Below are 21,914 nucleotides of genomic sequence, written 5' to 3' on the forward strand. Positions count from 1 at the left end.
ATCTCTGGAAAGCTATTGATCCCAGGCAGTGATTGTAGTAATTGTAAGTTTAACGAAGGTTGCAACAACAGTTGCATTATTCATAGACACTGTCAGCAGTGTTGGGAAGAGAATCTGTGCCATTACTAGGGGAGATGGAAGTGAAACATGTGGCTCTATCTGTGGAGTCTGAAGTGTAATGGGCGCTAATTGTGGGTTTGGGAGTAGAACAGGTGTTAACTTGGAGATGGAGGGGTACCAGGCACTCCCTCATCAAGGATGACCTGAACAACAGGTACACTAGCACCTGTACCTGTGGGTGGCAGGAGCCCCATAGATGGTTGATTTTCTCCAACCAGTTGAACTGCATTGTATTGGGGTGGGTGGGAGACCAACAAGTCATCCCAAAAAAATTAATTAGAGCCACTATTGCTCACTTCATCATTCTTTACTTCAATCTCACCCCCTCTTTTTCTTTCCTGCCACCTGTTCTTCCTCTAGTTAGGATGGGATACACCTTAACTCCCTCAATCATAGCTGTTCTTCATGCCTGCTGTTCTGTATCCACGTAGCTTTCATCCAACCCTTAATTGCCTTTTTGCCTTATTGTAATATTTTTACTTCTCCTTCTCATGTGCTGTCCACTCTCAAGCATTCAAGGCTTCATAGTGGGCTGATCTGCCTCAAATTCTCAATTATTCTATATTTGAAGGTACCACAGTGAGGAAATTGCAGGGACCTTTCACTCGTAGTGATCTTATTCCATTATTTAAGCCAAATACATGTAACCCAACTTTGTCATGTAGTTAAAAGGCGTGCCCTCAGGAAGGGCATCCTGACCTACACAGACATATACATTTACATAATCACTAAATAAAGCCCTAAATTTCTTGAGAAATCTCATCCATCCTCTAAAACTAACACAGTACAAATTCAATGAGTGTTGATTAAAATAACCATACCTTCTCAACAAATCACCAAGCCACATCTAACTGCACTGACTCACAATCTCAGGACAGCACCACAAAATGCCATTCAGAGCAGAGCACCCTCATATGTAATGACCAATCTCAGCGTTGCGTGTACACCAACCCATCAATACCAGCGAGGCACCCTAAGACACAACTCACAGCACCTCTCACTCCTCAGTAGTCAACTTCACATGGACAAACAAAACAAAATTTCTTGTCTGTACAAGTAAAAGAAAATAAAATGCACACAATCACTCTAAGGGAATCAGGGAATAACACCTTCCTGATGCTATCACACATACAATATTAAATCTCAACCAGGGGGATATCACCCTCACTATCGTGGTTTGCTCCACGGTGGAAAGAATTTTACAAGCATCAATCTCAATTAATGCACCCTCAGCATAGAACTTAGGGGGTCATTCCGACCCCGGCGGTCAAGGACCGCCGGGGCCGGGGATGCGGGAGCACCGCCAATAGGCTGGCGGTGCCCCGCAGGGCATTCTGACCGCGGCGGTTTGGCCACGGTCAGACAAGGAAAACCGGCGGTCTTCCGCCGGTTTTCCGCTGCCCTGGGAATCCCACATGGCGGCGCAGCTTGCTGCGCCGCCATGGGGGATTCCGACCCCCTCACCGCCATCCTGTTCCTGGCGGCTCCGACCGCCAGGAACAGGATGGCGGTGAGGGGTGTCGTGGGGCCCCTGAGGGCCTCTGAAGTGCCCATGTCAACGGCATGGGCACTGCAGGGGCCCCCGTAAGAGGGCCCCACCTTGTATTTCAGTGTCTGCGTTGCAGACACTGAAATACACGACGGGTGCCACTGCACCCATCGCACATACCCACTCCGCCGGCTCCATTCGGAGCCGGCTTCCTCGTGGGGAGGGGTTTCCCGCTGGGCTGGCGGGCGGCCTTCTGGCGGTCGCCCGCCAGCCCAGCGGGAAAGGCAGAATGGCCTCCGCGGTCTTTCGACCGCGGAGCGGCCATTTGGCGGCTTCCTCCAGGCGGGCGGGTCCCGCCGCCCGCCGGGGTCTGAATGACCCCCTTAATAAGTCCCTATCTTTAGTCCAGCTGTTAGTGCTTCACAGTCCTATACATCAAACCTTAACGGACAAATATAACTTAATATACTTAATGATCATTCTGGGATCTTAGACTTCGATGAGTCCAATAACAAAAATTAAAAACAAGCATGTTTCTCTACATAAGCAGAAGTGATATATACAAAGCACCACAAGTATCACAACAACACAGAACCTCACCACACCATGCAGCACACTACCTTATCAAAACCCACAAACATCACAATGCTCAACAATAAAATCAAAGACCCATAGCCCTACTATACCCATGCTCCTAGGATACTGTAACCACTCAGGAATGTCAGAACACTGCCAGTTTCCCAGACTAAGCCATAGGAACCCCAAGGACTTGGACTGCACTGAGATAGATTTTGACTGGTTCTGGGATAAACCCTAACCAACCTATACATCATCAGGAACCAACCTCTGCTATCATCTGATAGCGTAAGAGATAAGAATGGTGTTGCACCACACAAACTTGGAGAAAACTGTAAACTCTGCATAAGTCCACTTGGATGAATCTTTGTCTCGAGCTGAGACTAAAATCACACATTCAGAACATACCATTGACAGTGAACCCGAATTTACCCCACACTAATGAAAGAGAATAATAGAGTTGCAAATCATGAAGGTTTATTAACAAATTGGTAGTGCTTCAATCAAAAACATAATCAGATGAATTATAAATTGATAATCACCTGGATACTGCCTATGCAACCATAATTGAGACACATTACATAACAAGTGTGAGAACTAGTTATCAAAAGTCAGCATAAGCAAAGTTAGAAAAAATATAAATTCCTATGAAGTGAAACTCCCTAATGCTAAACTAAGTAGTGGGCAATTTGGGTAATTTAGAAGCAGCAGGTGTCAGCAGATATACCATTACAAGCACTACTAAAGAAAGTTTCTGTTCAAGAAAAGAAGATGTGCTTGCTCTAGAAAGTAATTATATGAGCAGAAATACTAGAGTCATGTGGGTCGCAAGAGAGGGCAAGGAACATCTGCCTACAAGGGTGAACATGGGAAAGTCTAACTAACTAGAGTCGAGCCAAACAATTAAAATGTGAAATCACCATTAAAAGATACATTGGGGTTCTCACAGAATAGGAACTAATCAATTGTAAACATTCAGTATGAGCTTGGTGTTGGCCTCTTTCACATAGTTTAGGCAACAGGCATCTCAAGTCCCACTGCCTTGAAGATATCAAACTGGAGAATGTCTCTGACTTGTTTCCTTCCCAGGTGCAGAAACCAAGTTTTCAAATAATTAATTGCAAGAAACTGCCTTCAAAAAAAATGTCACCACAAACATTTCAGACTAACAATATCATGGTAACTCTTGGTTCCTGGATTGAGAGAAAGAATATGCACAGCAAATGAGAACACAACATTGTAGTAAAAGTGAGGCATTCATTTTGATGCATACCACTACTCAGTTAATAATTTATGTGCAACTTACTGATTATTGTCAATCTAAGTGTAAAAAATCATGTGCACATAATGAAAACTTTGATTATACATGTTATATGATGTCATTGAATACAAACAAAACCAGGTTTTAATTGTCACAATAACCTAACACATGGTCATGGACCCCCAGGGTCTGCACATCCTTGGAGATGGCACGCCATAACCATTTCTTCTGATGGGTGCTAGCCTGCATAGGAAACACAGACTGGAGGATACCATTAACTACACACTACATTCAGTTACAGCAATGAACTACATACTACATTGATCCCACATTCATCTTACACATCACTCATACCTCTGTGTACATATTGTGTGCAGCAAACAACACTTCATGCACATACATACATCAACATACAACCATGTCACATCCAAAATACCTAAAAGGTGCTCACCTGTTGATCTGGAGGCCCCTACAACTGTCCATACAAGAGTAGGAACCCATACACATGCTTCTCCAGTTCTTTGGATGTGAAGGCTGCAGCCCTAACCCCTGTAGCATGGGCCATTGTGGGTTCCAGACACAGGACACTGCAGCTCAAGCAGTGGAGGTCTTGATAGGGTGAAGTCAGGAGTCAAGTGACATGGGCATCTGAAAATGGCAATCATGTCTGCGCCGATAATCATCATGGGCCCCTGTGCTCATAGAATACAATGCTAACCAATGAGGAGTTGCACGGCGGTTCAGACCGCCCTCTGCCATGACATCAAATGCCGGTGGAATGAGGTCACTTCCACCTGTCCTCTGCATGCAGGGCAGACGGGTGCCATTTTCTGATGATTGTAATCATGGTAGTCAATAAAATGTGCGTCATAGGTACATATGGTACACACCAAGGCAATTCCAAAACGTCTAGATTATACATTTGGTGGGAAGCAGTATGGCAAATTAATGAGAATGTATGGTTTCAGAAGTCTGTTTGCATGTAGAGTTCACCAGAGCAGATTCCAATCATTGGTTGCCTGCAATGTATGAGAAAGCTCTGTTTATTCTGTGGTTCTATCCTTCCTGCTATCACACACTTGTTATGTTTTGTCTGTTCAGATACCAATCAATGTGGAGGAGGAATGCACCCGTGTACAGACCCCAAGTTGACCTGGCTTCCCTGGAGGAACACCATATAATTCTCGTCTGGACAGGGCCACAATCACTGAACTGTGTCAACAATCGGAGCAAGATCTTACTCCTGCTCTTCGTAGTCCTACTGCAATACCTTCTACAGTACAGGTACTCTCAGTGCTACACTTCCTGGCCAGTGGATCATTTCAGATGACAGTGGGCTTGGCTGCAGGTTTGTCACACCCAATGTTTTCTAATGTGCTGAGTAGATTTTTGACTGCCTTGCTGAAACACATGAGCAGCTATATCACATTCCCCTGAAGTGATGATTTGCCCACTGATAAGGCTGCTTTCTATACAATGGGACACATTCCACATGTGATTGGGGCCATTGACGGGATCCATATTTCTTTGGTCCCTGCCAATGAGCAGGTGTTCTGAAATAGGAAGAATTACCATTCTATAAATGTGCAGATGGTGTGCCTTGCTGATCAGGATATTTCCCACGTTACTTCCTAGTTTCCAGGATCTCTTTATGATGCATACGTAATGAGGAACAGCAGTGTCCCACAGATGATGGCACAACTACAGAGAGAGAGAGAGTCTGGTGAGCATGATGGTTCACACAATGTATGACACTGTATGTTACCTGGAGTTGTCCTGTGTGCTATTGTACACATGTAATATGAGTTTCTTACTATTTCCAGGAGACTCTGACTACCCAAAACCTATCCTGTCTGTTGACACCAGTGAGGAATCCGAGGACAGGGCAGAGAATCGATACAATGGGGCACATGGATGGTCCAGAAGAGTCAACAAAAGAACATTTGGGCTACTGAAAGCCAGATTCAGGTGCCAACATATTTCTGGTTGATCTCTACTCTACTCCCCTGGAAAGGTCTGCCAGATAGTAGTGGCCTGCTGCATGCTTCACGATTGGGCCCTCAGACAGCATGTGCCATTCCTGCAACAGGAGGCCGAGACAATGTACCTGTGGCAGCAGAGGAAGACAGTGTTGAAGATGGGGAGGAGGAGGATGCGGACCACAGGACACATCTGATACACCAGTACTTCCAATGACACACAAGTAAGACTGTAGTTCTGTTCACACCATCATTTCAATGAAGAGCTGTGTGGCAGCTATGATTTACCAAGCACAAATGTGTGCATTCTGAAACCTGACACTGTTCCATCTGTAGTCAGTTGTGCCAGTGGCATAATGATTGGAAAAAGCTTATTTTGCCTATGCAATATATTAGCTGTTTTGCAGTTTGAAATACTTGCCCACATCAAACTGTGTCCTCATTCTATTCAGTACCTAGCATTTGTTGCTGGGAATGTAGTGTGAGTTTCAATGTGCTTACACAACTGCCCTGTGACTTAATTGTCCCTGAAAGTTTGGCCTGGACTTGGTGTTTCAGTGGAGGGATTGGCATACTGACAACATGGCATTGCTAAAACCGTGTTATCTTGTCTGAGCCCCTCACATAAGTTAATTCTCATCACTACTGGTGTTTGGGGTTAAATGCAGTGCATCATTTTAAGTTGATGTGACCATGTGAATTTAGGCTGTCATGTTGTAGGGGCTCATGTTGCTTTACTTCCCTTTACTTCTCACTTGAATGTCACTAATGTTTTCCCTTTTTTGAGATGTTGGTGTAGTCACTACTGTGAACTCATGGAATGCCTACCGACTGCTTTCACACAGTTTGGTGGATGGTGACTTGTGGCAAGCATTTACATTGATAATGTGTGAGCTGACTCTACATTGGATGGATTCACACAGTAGATTACATTTGCACAGGATGATAAAGGTCAACACATTGCATATCGATAACATAAAAGCACAAATCCTTCATGTGTTTAAGTGTGTTTATAGAAATTACTAAAAGGAAAGGATAGTGCAGTAGAGTGGGGTGATGGTGGATGAAATCTTCAGTGTAGTGGCCCAGTTAATTTTTAGCACAGGTCCAGTATACATGGCACCATGGGACAAAGGAGCAGTGGCAGTCCAAAGTGTACAAGGTCTCATTGGTGCACAAGGGAGACATGTTGGTGAGGCTAATTTCCTGGCAGCAGTCTTGGCTACAGTCTCTGGAGGATGCCTGGTTCGCACCAAATGTTTGCGGTGTGGTTCTTCTGCTACACAAGGAGGGGTGGTGGTGATTTGTGAGCCCTGTGGCAGGTCCTCCAATCCACTAGCTGCAGAAGCTGTGGAGGGCTGGTCACGACACTGGCTAGTGGAAGGGGCCCGCTGGTGTGTTGTGGACTCATGCATGATGGTGGCAATTTCACTAAGCACGCTTGCAATGGAGGCCATGTTGGCATTGTGGGCCTGCAACTGCTGCATGACCTCCTTGTGGCATTCCCCGTGCAGCCTCTGGTTCTCCTGTAAGATAGTAAGTACCTGGCCCATCCTGTCCTTGGATTTCTGGTATGCTCCAGGACACGTGACAGTGTCTCCTGTGCAGTCAGTTCCTTGGGTTGGCCCACCCTTTGGCGCACAGATATTCTCCCACTGGCCCTGGCCCCCTGTGCCTATATTCCCTGAACTGTGTGCCCACTCCCACTGACACCAAGGCCTTCTTCGTCTTGCCTGTCAGGTGTTGATTTGGGTCCCTGTACAGGTAGGCACACTGTTGATTGACGTGTCCTGGGGACAAATGTTTGGGGACATTGGGTGGCTGCTGTTGTCGTGGAGTCTGATGTGGGGTGCTCTGGGGTGGACTGGGTGTTGCCTGTTCCGTCTGACTGACTAATGGTACCAGATAGGCCAGGGATATCTTCCAGATCCAGACATCCAGAGTAGCTGTCATCACTGGACCCTTCTTCTGGTGGAGGACTGGGTTGATGTGGCACATTCTGCCGGCTGACATTGCCTGGGGTACCTGTGGAGATGTATGATAGTAGTTAATTTCATTCTCAGATACATTTTCAGCATTTATGGTTTTCCCTATGGAATTGGTGCTGTTTTTCCACCTTTGGTTTGTGTATGGTGATGCATTTTGGCATTGGTAGTGCTTCATGCTGACCACGCATTACTCATGTGTGTGAATGATGACCTTGGAGAGGTGTGCTTTAAGTGGGTTGGGCATGCACGGGAAAATGTTGAGGGTGGTTAGGGGGGTGGTTCTAAGTTTGGGATGGAGTGAGATGAAGGGAGATAGGGTGATGGGGAGACATGCCATGCAGGTGTACGTGGTGGTAAAGAAGTCATGGTGACTTACCAGTGTCCAGCCCTCCAGTGATTCCGGTGAGGCCCTTGGGATGCAGGATAGCCAAGACCTTATTCTCCCATTTTGTCACCTGTGGGGAGGAGTTGGGGGTCAACCGCCAGTCTTCATGACAGCAATGTGGTGCCTGGATGCCATTGTATGCACCTTCCCCCGTAGATCGTTCCACCTCTTTCTTATGTTGTCCCTTGTGTGTGGATAGGTTCACAGAGTTCACCATGTCCACAATTCTCTGTCATAGCTCCATCTTTCTGGCAATGGATATCTGCTGGACCTGTACACCAAACAGCTATGGCTCTACCCTGGTGATTTCGTCCACCATGACCCACAACTCTTCATCAGTGAAATAGGGGTTCTTTAGTGGGGACATGCTGATTGTGTAGCGGGTATAGTGTGTGTTGTGCAGAGGGTGGAATGTTTGGTGGGATGCAGGTTGTGTGAGTATGTGGAATGCTGTGAAGTAGTGATTGAGTGCAGTGTTCTTGTGTGTGTTTGGTGTAGAGGTATGATGTGTGGTGTGTGATGTGTGAAGGATGTATAGGTGGCTGGTTTGTGTGTGCAGTTATGGAGAATTGTGGGCTGGCAATGTGTAGCAGAATTTTGAATTTTGCAAAGAATTGTGGTTTGTGTGTTTTATAGTGCTGTTGGTGGGTGTGTACGGTGTGGGTATGTGTATCAGGTGTGGCTTTTTTTAATCTGGCTAATGTTGGCTTCTGTTGTTGTGGAGTGGCAAAATCGACCGCGGCAGTCTGCACCACCAATGGGTTACTACCCTTGAGTGACTGCTGTGGTGATTCATGGGTCATAATTTGGAAGGAAGTTTGTTGTAGGCGTGGTGGTGAGGGTGGTGGGACCAACTCTCTCCTGCCTTCATTGGCTCTGGTGAGGTTGTACTTATGGCTACTTTCTGGTAGTTTTGTTTTTATGACTCATGATATAGCTGGAAGATTGCCGCCTCCGTGGCAGTCTTTTGGCAGCCGTCACATGGTGGTCTTCGGTAAAGACCGCCAAAGTCATAATGAGGGCCTTTGTCTCCTAAGTTAAGCACTGTTGCTCATTGCCAAGCTACCAAGGGTTGAGCCAGGATGAATATATTGAGACCCTAAATGGACATAAGTGTGGGAGTTGTGACCTATTGCTAAGTGTAGGTACCTACCTGCCCTTGCCAATAACCCACTTTCCAGCAACCATATTACATGTGCATAAATAAAATAGCTGTGCTTGAAAGTAGTTTCATCTTTAACATTTGTGCAACAACACTTTGGCCCTCATTACAACCCTGGCGGTCAGTGATAAAACGGCAATAATACCGCAAACAGGCTGGTGGAAAAAAAATGGAATGACATCCATGGCAGAAACCGCCAACACAGACAGCCACTTTAACACTCCGACCGCCACGCGGTAGAAACAAACACTGTGGCGGTAACCGCCAACAGACAGGCAGAAGTCAATGTACCGCCCACACTATTACAAGGCACCAATCTACCAGCTTTTCCGGGGCGGTACCAATGCCATTAAAAGCATGGCGGAAACAGTATACAGAAGTGAAACCACTCACCTCTCGACACTCAACGAACAACCAGGACGCCATAGAGCCCGAGTTGCAGGTCCTGTCGATGCTGGTCTACCTCCTCATTTACCAGGAACATCAGAGACGGCGGTGACGACGGCGGTGAGTATTGCACCTAGCACACTGGGGAGGGGAGGAGGGAAAAGAGAATTACACACGCACGCAACACCCGCACCCCCAACCCACAACAACACACACACACATAACCAAACACATCACAGATACACCCCGTCACTCCCTGGAAGAATGCAAGGACCAAATGAAATAAGTTTAACAAGTGTAATATTTGAACAATCAGATAGCCCAAGATAACTTAAAATCATCAGTATATACAAATTTTAACAGCAAGTACACAAGTCCTTACACTGTCCCATTAAATGTCCGTGGACCATTGGTCCCAAAAGCATGGGCGAAGCCCACACATGACACTGTTCTGCTTTCCCACTTATCTCCTATCGGAGCTTATAGAACCTCTCTGGAATGCACTTCTGAGTTTAAAGAAGACATTTATTGTTATTAATTCCTCACCCACAAGTTCCTGAGAGACGAAATTAGTAGATTGGAAGCACACGTTTAAAAGTAGTCACAGCAATGGAAGCAAAATATATCACAGTACTTCTCAGTTGCAATGTACACAGCAAATATATAACATAACTGCAAAGCAAAGCATAAAAGTCAAATTCATCACCGTATGGGCAAGGCGGTAGGGCCTAAACTCAGCTTCATCGTTCTGGGGTCTGCAAGTTGATGACTCCGGTCAACTGCGAGAAAGAGATTCTCTACCCAAACGGGAGACTGGCAACTGACGTCTAGCTCCAGCCTGAAGTCAAGCAGATTCAAATCTAACTCACTGTAGCCCAGAGTCATCCTTAAAAGCAAACTCAGTGTGAGAGCCGAATAACCTTGGAGAGGGGCCAGTTCTCCTGAGCAAATTCGCTCTCAGACTGGATTGTGAGGTAAACACAGAATCTACGTGCTCTTATCAGCTAAGGTCTGGTGTGAAGAAAACAGCTTGGTCCATCTTGTGGAAAAACACAGCTTGGAAAAACAGGCAGCTTACCTAAATATCAAATGTAATGTCTAATGTCATGTCAAAACCAATAGGCAGCTAAACTGAATGCAAATGTAATGTCTAATGTCATGTCAAAGCCAATAGGCAGCTAAACTGAATATCAAATGTCATGTCTAATATCATGTCAAAGCCAATAGGCAACTAAACTGAATACAGAATGTAATGGCTAATGCCATGTCAAAGCCAATAGGCAGCTAAACTAAATACAGAACTGAATACAAAATGTAATGGCTAACTCCATGTTAAAGCCAATAGGCCGCTAAACTAAATACAGAACTGAATACAAAATGTAATGGCTGACTCCATGTTAATGCCAATAAGCAGCTAAACTGAACAAAACATATAGGGGGTCATTACAACATTGGCAGTAAAAGCCGCTTACCGCCGTGCAGAAGACCGCCAACACACCGCCGCGGCCGCGGAAATCCGCCACAGCTATTACGACCCACATCCCGAAATCCGACAAAATTCAGACACCCACACAAGTCCGCCACACCAAAGGTCAGTGATAAACTGGCAATAACAAAACCTCCACCGTCACGCCAACAGAAATACGCCCATGCTATCACGATCCACGAATCCACGCGGCGGTCTTTCAACCGCGGTATTCCATTGGCGGTAAAACACCGCCGCGCTCAAAATACACACACTCTTACAAAACACTGCCACATTGGACAATTCAAAATACACACACCTGATACACATACACACACCACTCCCACACACCCAATACAATATAAAACACACACCCACATCACCCAGAAACCCCTACGACAAAAAATTCTGAAAGAAGGCCAGAGAAACCACCATCCACAAACTAGCAGCCACAGGCACACAACACCATCACCCACACTACTTCCACGCACAAAACACCACACACCACTACATATCACCACACTTATCACCACATACACCACCCTACACATCACCTACACCACCCCATGGCACGGCAAAGACACTCCAGGTTCTCTGAGGAGGAGCTCAGGGTCATGGTGGTGGAAATCGTACGGGTAGAGCCACAGCTATTTGGATCACAGGTGCAGCACACCTCCATAGCTATGAAGATGGAGCTATGGCGAAGAATTGTCGACAGGGTCAACGCAGAGGGACAGCACCCAAGAAATCGGGACGACATCAGGAAGAGGTGGAACGACCTACGCGGAAAGGTGCGTTCCGTGGTCTCAAGACACAACATCGCGGTACAGCGTACTGGCGGTGGACCCCCACCTCCTCCCCCACAACTAATAACATGGGAGGAGCAGGTCTTGACTATTCTGCATCCTGAGGGCCTTGCAGGAGTCAGTGGAGGAATGGACTCTGGTAAGTCAAATCTTAACTATCATATCCCCCACCCTACCTGCATGCTATCACAGACCCTCACCCTCGCCCCCTCCCCTATCACTCTAACTCCTCACAAATGTACTAATAACACAAACCACCCATCCCAACACCAAGCCCTGCATGACACAACAAAGCATGGACACCCATCACTAAAGCAAGCCCACTGCAAATACCCATAACACCCCCCTCAACCATCATCACACAAGCCCCCACACAGGAATGCTAGCACTGGGGTACACGCTCACCCACCCATTAACCACCATGACACACACAGATAGCAATAATCATGCTTTTATACCCCTGCAGGACCACTACCCAACGTCACCAGACAGGAGGGTCCAGACATCTCCACCCCACCCACAGAAGAGGCCCACAGTGATGACAGCAGCTCTGTCCAACTGGATCCAGATGACCAGCCTGACCATCGTGGGCCTCGGGACAGTCGGTTCCCCACACCCAGTCACAGGCCACCACAGACCTTCCACCCTCTGGTAACACCAGCACAGCACCCACCCAGCGGGCCCATACCTCGTCCCCAGGACACGTCAATCAGCTGTGTGTCCGCCACTACAGGGAACCCAGGCTAACCCACCACCCCAACAACAACAGGGACCTGGGGGCAATGGTAGTGGGCACACGGTCCAGGGGACGGAGGCACAGGAATACAGGGGAACCGGGAGGGCTGCTGTGCAACATGGGGCGGACAGGCCTAGGGAACCCACTCTCCACGAGGCCCTCTCCTCCATCATGGGAGCCTTCCACCACTCCCAGGAGACGATGGCAACGGTACTGGCCAAGTTTCAGGAGACCCAGCGGCTGCAGGAGGAACAGTATATGGGGTTCAGGGAGGAACTCAGAACCATCAGCTCCGCCCTTAACACTAGGAGGGACACTGTGGCACTGCAAGGGGCCCCTCACACTAACATGGACGATGAACTGCCCACCACCTCCGCCGGCACTAGTGGACCGGACGCCCCGCCACAGGACCACCACACCAGCACCCCACCCCCTGCAGACGGAGAACCACCCCGCAAACGGTCCCTGAGATCCAGGAACAAGACAGAGCATGATGCCAAGACCCCCGCCAAGAAATGAGACCACCATGATTGTCATCCTACTGTCCCACTTTGTAACCCTGTCCATATTGGAACTGCCCCAGCTCCACTTCCTATGCCCATATGGGCAATGCATCTGTGAGACTAATAGACTGGACTCTGCCATGGACATTCCTCCACCATCACCCCTCACCATTTTACAACCCCCTCAAATATTGAGCAATTCAATAAACACCCTTAAACCACAAAACAATCTGGAGTCAGTCTGTGATTTCGAAAATGTGTATTACCAATGACAGTGACAAAATGCGTTTTCAAATGTAATGTCAACATACCTATGTCACACATCTCAAGTCCATGAGGAATCTAAGCAGATGACACACGTTGTAAACCACACCTGTGAAACCGTAAGGGAAATGTATAACTCAGTTACCATATACTGGGTGAAATCGACAGACAGGATAGAGGTAGAAGTGTGAAAGTACTTGTAGTAGGCAGGAATGTGTTCTCACCTGTGTGTCACTGGAAATATTGCTGGATAACTGAGTCCCTGTTGTCTATGTCTTCTTCCTCTGCTTCCTCCTCGTCAATGTCCACAGGCTCCACAGCTGCTACAACACCGTCATCTGGACCATCCTCCTGCAGAAAAGGCACCTGTTGTCGCAAAGCCAAGTTGTGAAGCATACAGCAGGCCACGATGATCTGGCACACCTTCCTTGGTGAGTAGAATAGGGAACCACCTGTCATATGGAGGCACCTGAACCTGGCCTTCAGGAGGCCGAAGGTGCGTTCGATCACCCTCCTAGTCCGCCCATGGGCCTCATTGTAGCGTTCCTCTGTCCTGGTCCTGGGATTCCTCACTGGGGTCAGTAGCCATGACAGGTTGGGGTAACCAGAGTCCCCTAATAGTCACACCCGGTGCCCCTGGAGTTGACCCATCACATAAGGGATGCTGCTATTCCGCAGGATGAAGGCGTCATGCACAGAGCCAGGGAACATAGCATTTACCTGGGAGATGTACTGGTCTGCCAAACATACCATCTGTACATTCATCGAATGATAACTCTTCCGGTTCCTATACACCTGTTCACTCCTGTGGGGGGGGGACCAGAGCTACATGGGTCCCATAAATGGCACCTATGATGTTGGGGATATGTCCAAGGGCATAGAAGTCATCTTTAACTGTAGGAAAATCCTCCACCTGAGGGAAAACGATGTAGCTCCGCATGTGTTTCAGCAGGGCAGACAACACTCTGGACAACACGTTGGAAAACATAGGCTGGGACATCCCTGATGCCATGGCCACTGTTGTTTGAAATGGCCCACTTGCAAGGAAATGGAGCACTGATAGCACCTGCACTTGAGGGGGGATCCCTGTGGGATGGCGGATTGATGACATCAGGTCTGGCTCCAACTGGGCACACAGTTCCTGGATTGTGGCACGGTCAAACCTGTAGGTGATGATCAAATGTCTTTCCTCCATTGTAGACAGGTCCACCAGCGGTCGGTACACCGGAGGATTCCGCCATCTCCTCACATGTCCCAGCGGACGGTGCCTAGTAATGACAACAGCAACCACAGAGTCAAACAACTCAGAGGTATGTACCCACAGACTACACAGAACACCATTCATACACAGAATCTGGCCTATATTTGTGTTGCTCTACAAGGACTAGGTCTGTGTGACTCAGTTGGTAATTAGGCCATGTGGGCCCCTGAAATGGCGGCTGCCTGACCTCTAAAGTGGGACAATGGGATGTGAGGTAACAGCACTGGCATTGTACACCGTTGCGGTAGGCGGTCGAAGACCGCGGCGCAATTCTGCATTGGTTAACATTGGACCCTATGGGTCCCAGGAGCCAATGACGATGTACGCCGGCGGTGATGGTACGCACCGCCGCGGACGTGACCGCTGCAGACGTCACCGCCATTTTCTATCTGTTCAATCACTCGATACCTGATCTTCGACAGGAGAGGACCTACACTGCAAGTGCTGCTGTGACCTCGGTCTGGAAGAGACAATGGCTCGTGCATCTGGGGAAAGGGCCCCTGCCTTCACTGCTCAGGAGTTGGAGAAGCTCGTGGATGGGGTCCTCCCCCAGTACACGCTACTCTACGGTCCTCCAGACCAACAGGTAAGTACACAGGGAGCACGTTGTGTGGGCTATGTCTGTGTGGAGAGGGCTGGTTGAAAGAAGGAAGGGGCACAGTTCTGCGTGCATGAAGGACTGTGAATGCATGTGCCACATGGCAAGGGTAGGGATGTGGGCCACTCACTTCGACGGTGCAGTTGGTAATTACTTCTCTTCTTCCCCTGTACATGTCATGTAGGTCAGCGCCCACCAGAAGAAGGATATTTGGCGTGCCATCACCAAGGACGTCCGGACCCTGGGGGTCCACCACAGACGGAGCACCCACTGCCGGAAAAGATGGGAGGACATTCGCCGCTGGAGCAAGAAGATGGTGGAGGCTCAGCTGGGGATGGCCTCCCAACGTGGGAGGGGTGCCCGTCGAACCATGACCCCCCTGATGTTCAGGATCCTGGCGGTGGCCTACCCTGAGTTGGATGGGCGCTTGAGGGCATCACAGCAGACACAAGGGGGTGAGTACAACATCATTCAGCAGAGTTTGCGCGCAGTGAAGGTGTCTGGGTGGGGGAGGAGGGCTGTGGGTTTCCCTAGGCCAGGGCGAGTTCCGTAGGCTAGGCCCCTCCGTAATGCCGGCCATGTGGCACCCCACCCCACCTCTGTAGAGTGCCAAGTACAGGTATACATGACCCTGTATCATCTATGTGTGCAGATGTCGACCATAGCCATGTAGGACATATCCCAGGAATTGCATCTGTAGAGCCCAACAGCTCGACGTAGTGCAGGGGGCTGTTGTGTCTGTATTGTCTGCCAACGGTAGCGGTAAGCCATGCACTCAACCTGTCTTTCTCCTGTCGTCCCCCCTCTTTTTGTGGTCTCCCTGTTCTTGTGTGCATCAGCATCATCAGGCGGAGGTACAGTGGCACCGGAGCACGAGGGAGCTGCATCCCACATGGCCATGGAGGGCCACACCACAGACTCGGAATACACCAGTGGGACGGAGGGTGAGGGGAACTTCACAGCGGGGACAGGATCAGCAACCAGCGACACGGACGCGTCCTCCGATGGGAGCTCCCTTGTGGTGGTGGCAAAATCTGTGCCCCCCACTTCTACAGGTACAGCCGCCACCCCCCTACCAGCACCGCCCTCCCAGCAGCCCCTCAGCCTTCGCCCCGTGCCCGCTCACCCAGGAGGGTGGGCATTACCTTCACCCCAGGCACCTCAGCCCCTGCCCCTGTCACCCCTGCTGCCCTCAGTGAGGAGGCTATTGACCTCCTGAGATCTCTCACTGTTGGGCAGTCAACCATTTTGAATGCCATCCAGGGTGTCGAGAGGCATTTGCAGCAAACAAATGCATACCGGGAGGGCAAGATTGACGTAAAGGAAGAAAGCCATAGGAAACAGCGCTCACAGTCAATCACCAATCAAACTTAATATATCCTTAAATGCACGGTGCTCCTGGCAGGAGGATCTTCCTCCCTCCTCCAATGTTTCCGAAAGAAACCAAACAGCGCAAACAGATGTCAAGGCACTCATGAATAAAGTTCAGTCCTCCATATGTGTCAATACTTGGTAAGCCATCAAATATAAGTCGGACTGGGATAGTAGGCACAGGTTCAATTTAATCTTGAAATGCAAAATCCATTAGAGCAACAATAACCATGGGTTTTATACTCAATATGCTGAGCAGTATGGCATAAATTTTGCAAGAAAGTATATGAGACTCCTAGATATAGTTCGCTTGTGATGGGGATTCCAGGAGAGCTTACTAAGCTTTTCGGGTCTGAAGTCCCTTCAACTATTATGGAAGCCCTGATGAAGTCTCTGAGAATATTTGTCTCATAGGACGAAACACGTGTTGGCTGTTGTTGAATTATGGATATTGGTTTCCAAGGATGGCTATTGTTGCTCTAATGGATTTTGCATTTCAAGATTAAATTGAACCTGTGCCTACTATCCCGGTCCGACTTATATTTGATGGCTTACCAAGTCTTGACACATATGGAGGACTGAACTTTATTCATGAGTGCCCTGACATCTGTTTGTCGCATACCGGGAGGGCATTCATTCTGGCGTGACGGCCCAACAGAGAGCATTTCAGGCTCTGGCCTCAGCACTGATAGCAGCCATTGTCCCTGTGTCAAGCCTCCTCCCTCCAGCTTCCTCTACCCATTCCACCCCCTCTACCTATCCCAAGCACACCATCAGACCAGCATGCACACACATATCATCACACAAAAGTGACTCAGGCAAACATAAGCACCACACACAGGCACTCACACAAGCACCATACCCATGCAAACACACCAACATCCACTTCCTCCACTGTGTACCCCTCCTCCACGTCCTCCACCTCCCTCCCTGTCTCGTCTCCACTCACACCTGCATGCACTGCATCCTCAGCCACTGCCTCCATCACCAGCACGCCCATCACAACACACCACTCATGAGCAATCACCACCCCCACAACCATGCACACATCTCCTGTGTCCTCTCCCAGTGTGTCTATGAGCCCTCCTCCCAAAGTACACAAACGCAGGCACACACCCTCCCAAAGGCATCCACTTCACAACAGCCTCCAGCCCATGCACCTACACCCAAACTCAGTAGACGTATACCTCCTATAACCACTACCTCGTCCTCCACTCCCACACCCCCTCCATCTTCCCGTCCCAGTGTGTCAAAGAAACTTTTCCTGGCTAATATTGACCTCTTCCCTACACCTCCCCTCGTCCTTCCCTTAGGGCCAGGATGGCTAGAGCCCAGACCAGCATCTCAACCACCAAATCGGCGTCCACTGTGGTCCCTGCAAGTCTGAGAGGATCGAAGGGGGCACCTATCAGGGCTGCCAGTGTGCCACCTACTGAAGCTATGGACAACCTGATTCCACCATCTGCCAAGGTAAAGAAGGGGCCAGCATGCAGAAGGGAAAAGGCGCACCACCCACCCAGCAAGGCCTCATCCAGAACCAAAGAGGACAGTGCCAAGGTCCCAGCAGCAACTACCAAGGTGGGGAAGGGACACAAAAGCAAAGGAAAGTCACCTCAGGGCACGGAGCCTCCTGGTAAGGGACTTGTGATGCCCATTTTGCATGACAGGCCAGCAACCTGTACCACGGTGAGCACCGCCACCTGCATCGCCACCTGCACTGCACCGCCATCTGCACTGCCACCTGCACGGCAGCTTCCATAAGTACAGTCACCAGCATCATCCCCAGTGGGCAGCCGTCCGAGGCTGCTGGAGACGGCCTGGTGTCTCCCTCCACTACTACAAACACCTGCACCACGGGCAGCACCAGCAGCATCTCCTCCACAGACACCACCACAGCCACCGCCACCGGCCCCCCCACGTGCCTAGGCAGTGCCACTACAGCAGACATCAGCAGCATCCCCAGTGGGCAGCTGCCCGAGGCTGCAGGAGACGTCCTGGACCCTGCACACACTACATGAGGCACCACCACCAGCACTGGCACTACCAGCAATTTGCAGCCTAAGTCGCCCCAGGGTGGAGTGTGGCTCTGCCTCCATGGAGTATCATGCTACCTGTTCCCTGAAAATTTCGTGGCTCAGACACCCAGGTGAGGGAATGGGAACTGTAACACCCCAGGTGCAGCATCCCTGGGCACCAAGCCCCCTCCAGAACCAGTGGAGAAAAGCATCCACTAACACAGTCCTTGGCAGGATGAAGCACTCTGGGCACCAAGCCCCCTCCAGAACCAGTGGAGAAAAGCATCCACTAACATAGTCTTTGGCAAGATGAAGCACTCTGGGCACCAAGCCCCCTCCAGAACCAGTGGAGAAAAGCATCCACTAACACAGTCCTTGGCAGGATGAGGCTCTCTGGGCACAAAGCCCCCTCCAGAACCAATGGAACGTGTCACCGACTTAAGAGACTGTGGTTTTGCACTCCCCAGGAGCAAGCAGTGGGCAGTAGACCCACTTGAGAGAGTTGAGAGACTGTGGCTTTGCACTCCCCAGGACCAAGCAGTGGGCAAACCATCCACTTGAGAGACTCTGGCTTTGTACTCCCCAGGAACAAGTAGTGGGCAAACCACCCACTTGAGAGACTGTGGCTTTGCACTCCCCAGGGCCAAGCAGTGGGCTTAGAGCCCCCTCGAGGAGCAGTGGCATCGTCCCATCATCCACCTGAGGTGCCCCCCCCTCCTCTCCCCCCTGAGGTGCCGGATTTATTTTCGACCTGATGCCCCTGCAGTGTTCTCTCCGCTTCGCCCATGCTTTTTGGGACCACTGGTCCACGGACATTTGATGGGACAGTGTACGGACTTGTGTACTTGCTATAAATATTTGTATATACTGATTATTTACAGTTCTCTTGGGCTATCTGATTGTTATAATATTACACTAGTTAAAATCATTTCATTTGGTCCTTGTGTTCTTCCAGGGGGTGGCGGGGTGTATCTGTGATTGGATATGTGTGTGTGTTGTTGTGGGTGGGGTGTGGGGAGGTGGGGGTGTTGCGTGCGTGTGTCACTCTCTTTTCCCTCCTCCCCTCCCCTGTGTGCTAGGTGCAGTACTCACTGTGGTCGTCGCCGCCGTTCGTACTCCTGGTAGATGAGAAGATACACCAACATTGGTAACGCCTGTAGTTCGGGCTCCACGGCGTCCTGGTTTCTCGTTGGGTGTCGAGAGGTAAGATGGTCTAGTGTGTGGGGGAGAGCTGAAAGACTGTTACCTCCTTCAGTTGGGGTAGAGGCATAACCATGCCCATACCGGATCATGGCCACCACCCCACTAATTTTTTTTTCTATTCCCTGGCATCTAGTAGGTTTTCAGGGGTAATTGCCCACCGGTGGGCAGAACAACTTTGGGCTAACTTATTTGGGGTGGGGGTATAGCCATACCCCCACCCTCTTTTTAAAAAGAAAATCTTCCATGGTCTCTGGTGGGCTTTGGCTTTCCAAAAATAGGACGATCTGCCCTCTATGTGGGGCAGATATGGCCAAAAGTAATGTGCCCCATGGAGAGTGACCCTTGCCCAAGGGGCTGTGCCCCCAAACAAAACACACACATACACACACACCAATCCCTGGTGTCTAAGTGTTTTCTGCCCACCCCAGGGGCAGATTGGCCTAAGAAAAATAGTCCAATCTGTCCCCAAGGGGGGCAGAAATGGCATAAAATAAAATTGCCCCCCAAGGGAGCGACCCTTGCCTAATGGGTCACTCCCCGTCTGTAAAACAATAAAAAAAGAAAATCCTTGGTGCCTAGTGGTTTCTGCCCCCCTCGGGGACAGATTGGCATAATAATAATAGGCCGATTTGCCCCAAGCGGGGTAGAAATGGCCTAAATATAATTTCCCCCCTAGGTGAGTGACTCTTGCCTAAGGGGTCACTCCCCTTGCGTGAAATTGACCTTAAAAAAAAAAAATCCCTGGTGTCTAGTGGTGTCTGCCCCCTTTGGGGGCAGATTGGCTTAATAAAAATAGCCTATCTGCTCCCAAGGGGGGCAGAAATGGCCTAAATATAATTTCCCCCCAGGGGAGCGACCCATGCCTAAGGGGTCGCTACCCACATCTGAAGAAAAAAAAGAAAAAAAGATCCCAGGCGCCTAGAGGATTCTGCCCCCCCAGGAGCAAATTGGCCTAATAACAATAGGCCAATCTTCCCCAAGGGGCAGAAAAGGCCTTGAAATTCATTGCCCCCCTGGGGAGCAATCCTTGCCCAAGGGGTCATTCCACTTTTGCCAATTTCACAATGAAAAATTATCCCTGGTGTCTAGTGGCCATTTCAGCAGCCGGATCGCGAATGCTCTGAGAGACATCAAAGGGAAGGAAAATACTTTCCTACTCTTTGATGCCTGTCAGGCCCCCATCACATGATCTTCCGCTCCCTGGTCTGGCGGCCTCTGATGAGGGCAGCGCGCAATTGCATGCTGACGTCATCAGATGTCACTGGGAGGGTTGGGGTGGAAGGGGAAGCGATTTCCCTTCCATTCCTGCCATGGGGTGGCGGGGTGGCCCTTGGGGGGAGCGCTAGCGCTTCACCTGAGGGCCAGTACTTGGACGTAAGGGTTACGTCTGTGGCACCTCAGCGCCGCAGCCATGGATGTAACCATTACATCCATGGCGCCCAACGGGATAAAGTATTTTTTTCTTCTTTAGGGAGAAGCGAGATAATGTTTTTATTTTGATTAAGCCCAAGGATCTGGTATTCTTGACTGCATATACAATGGGAGCAATGAGTGATTTGTTTGCTTTATACTGTTCACCATTTCGGTGATGACATTCTAGATTTCTTCTATTGAAATCTGCTTGTCAAGGGGTGACCTGCCTTCTGATTTAAAGTGGACAGATACAAATGTTGGACATATTTCATATTGTCTTGACATGTGACTAAAACGCATCATAAAATAAGTTTCCCAGCAATTTTATTGGGTGTGTAATGTGATACTTAAATCACACAAAATTGAGAGGGGGTGGTAAGCCACTGTACGTCCTGGACTAGATCATTCATCACAAAAATTTAGGGTAGCACACAAGAAACAGAGACTTCTTTCTCTATTTGGAGATACAAGTCAGAGCCCTATTTGGACATCACAGGAATCCTGTCAGGTCATGTGAGAAATCTATTTCGTTTGGGTGAGGAAGCCTACATGGAGGTAACAGTACTGCCAGTGTACGTGCTGTCTATACACACTGAGTGCAAGTGTTCCTGTAATGGTGCATTAGATGAAGGATCCTGGGTTCCATTTTTGGAGGTCTAGGCCTGCCAGTTGAATGCATGAGAAGGTAGAGGAATACCCCCAGACAGATCTGTGTATTGCTGCATTCTTGTGATTGCATGGGACATACTGGAGAAGGGAAAGTAGTAAGATTTACCCTTTACACTTCAATGACTTCACTTTGATTCAGCGGGATATCACAAGTAAGTGGCCTAGACACATCTCACAAAGGAGATGGTGCTGATAAAGGAATCATCAAGAGTTGGGCTGGGAGCCTGATAGTAACTACTTGATGCACATACCATTGTGGCAGT

The sequence above is a fragment of the Pleurodeles waltl genome, chromosome 5 (genome assembly GCF_031143425.1).
Source record: "Pleurodeles waltl isolate 20211129_DDA chromosome 5, aPleWal1.hap1.20221129, whole genome shotgun sequence".
NCBI classification, from domain to species: domain Eukaryota; kingdom Metazoa; phylum Chordata; class Amphibia; order Caudata; family Salamandridae; genus Pleurodeles; species Pleurodeles waltl.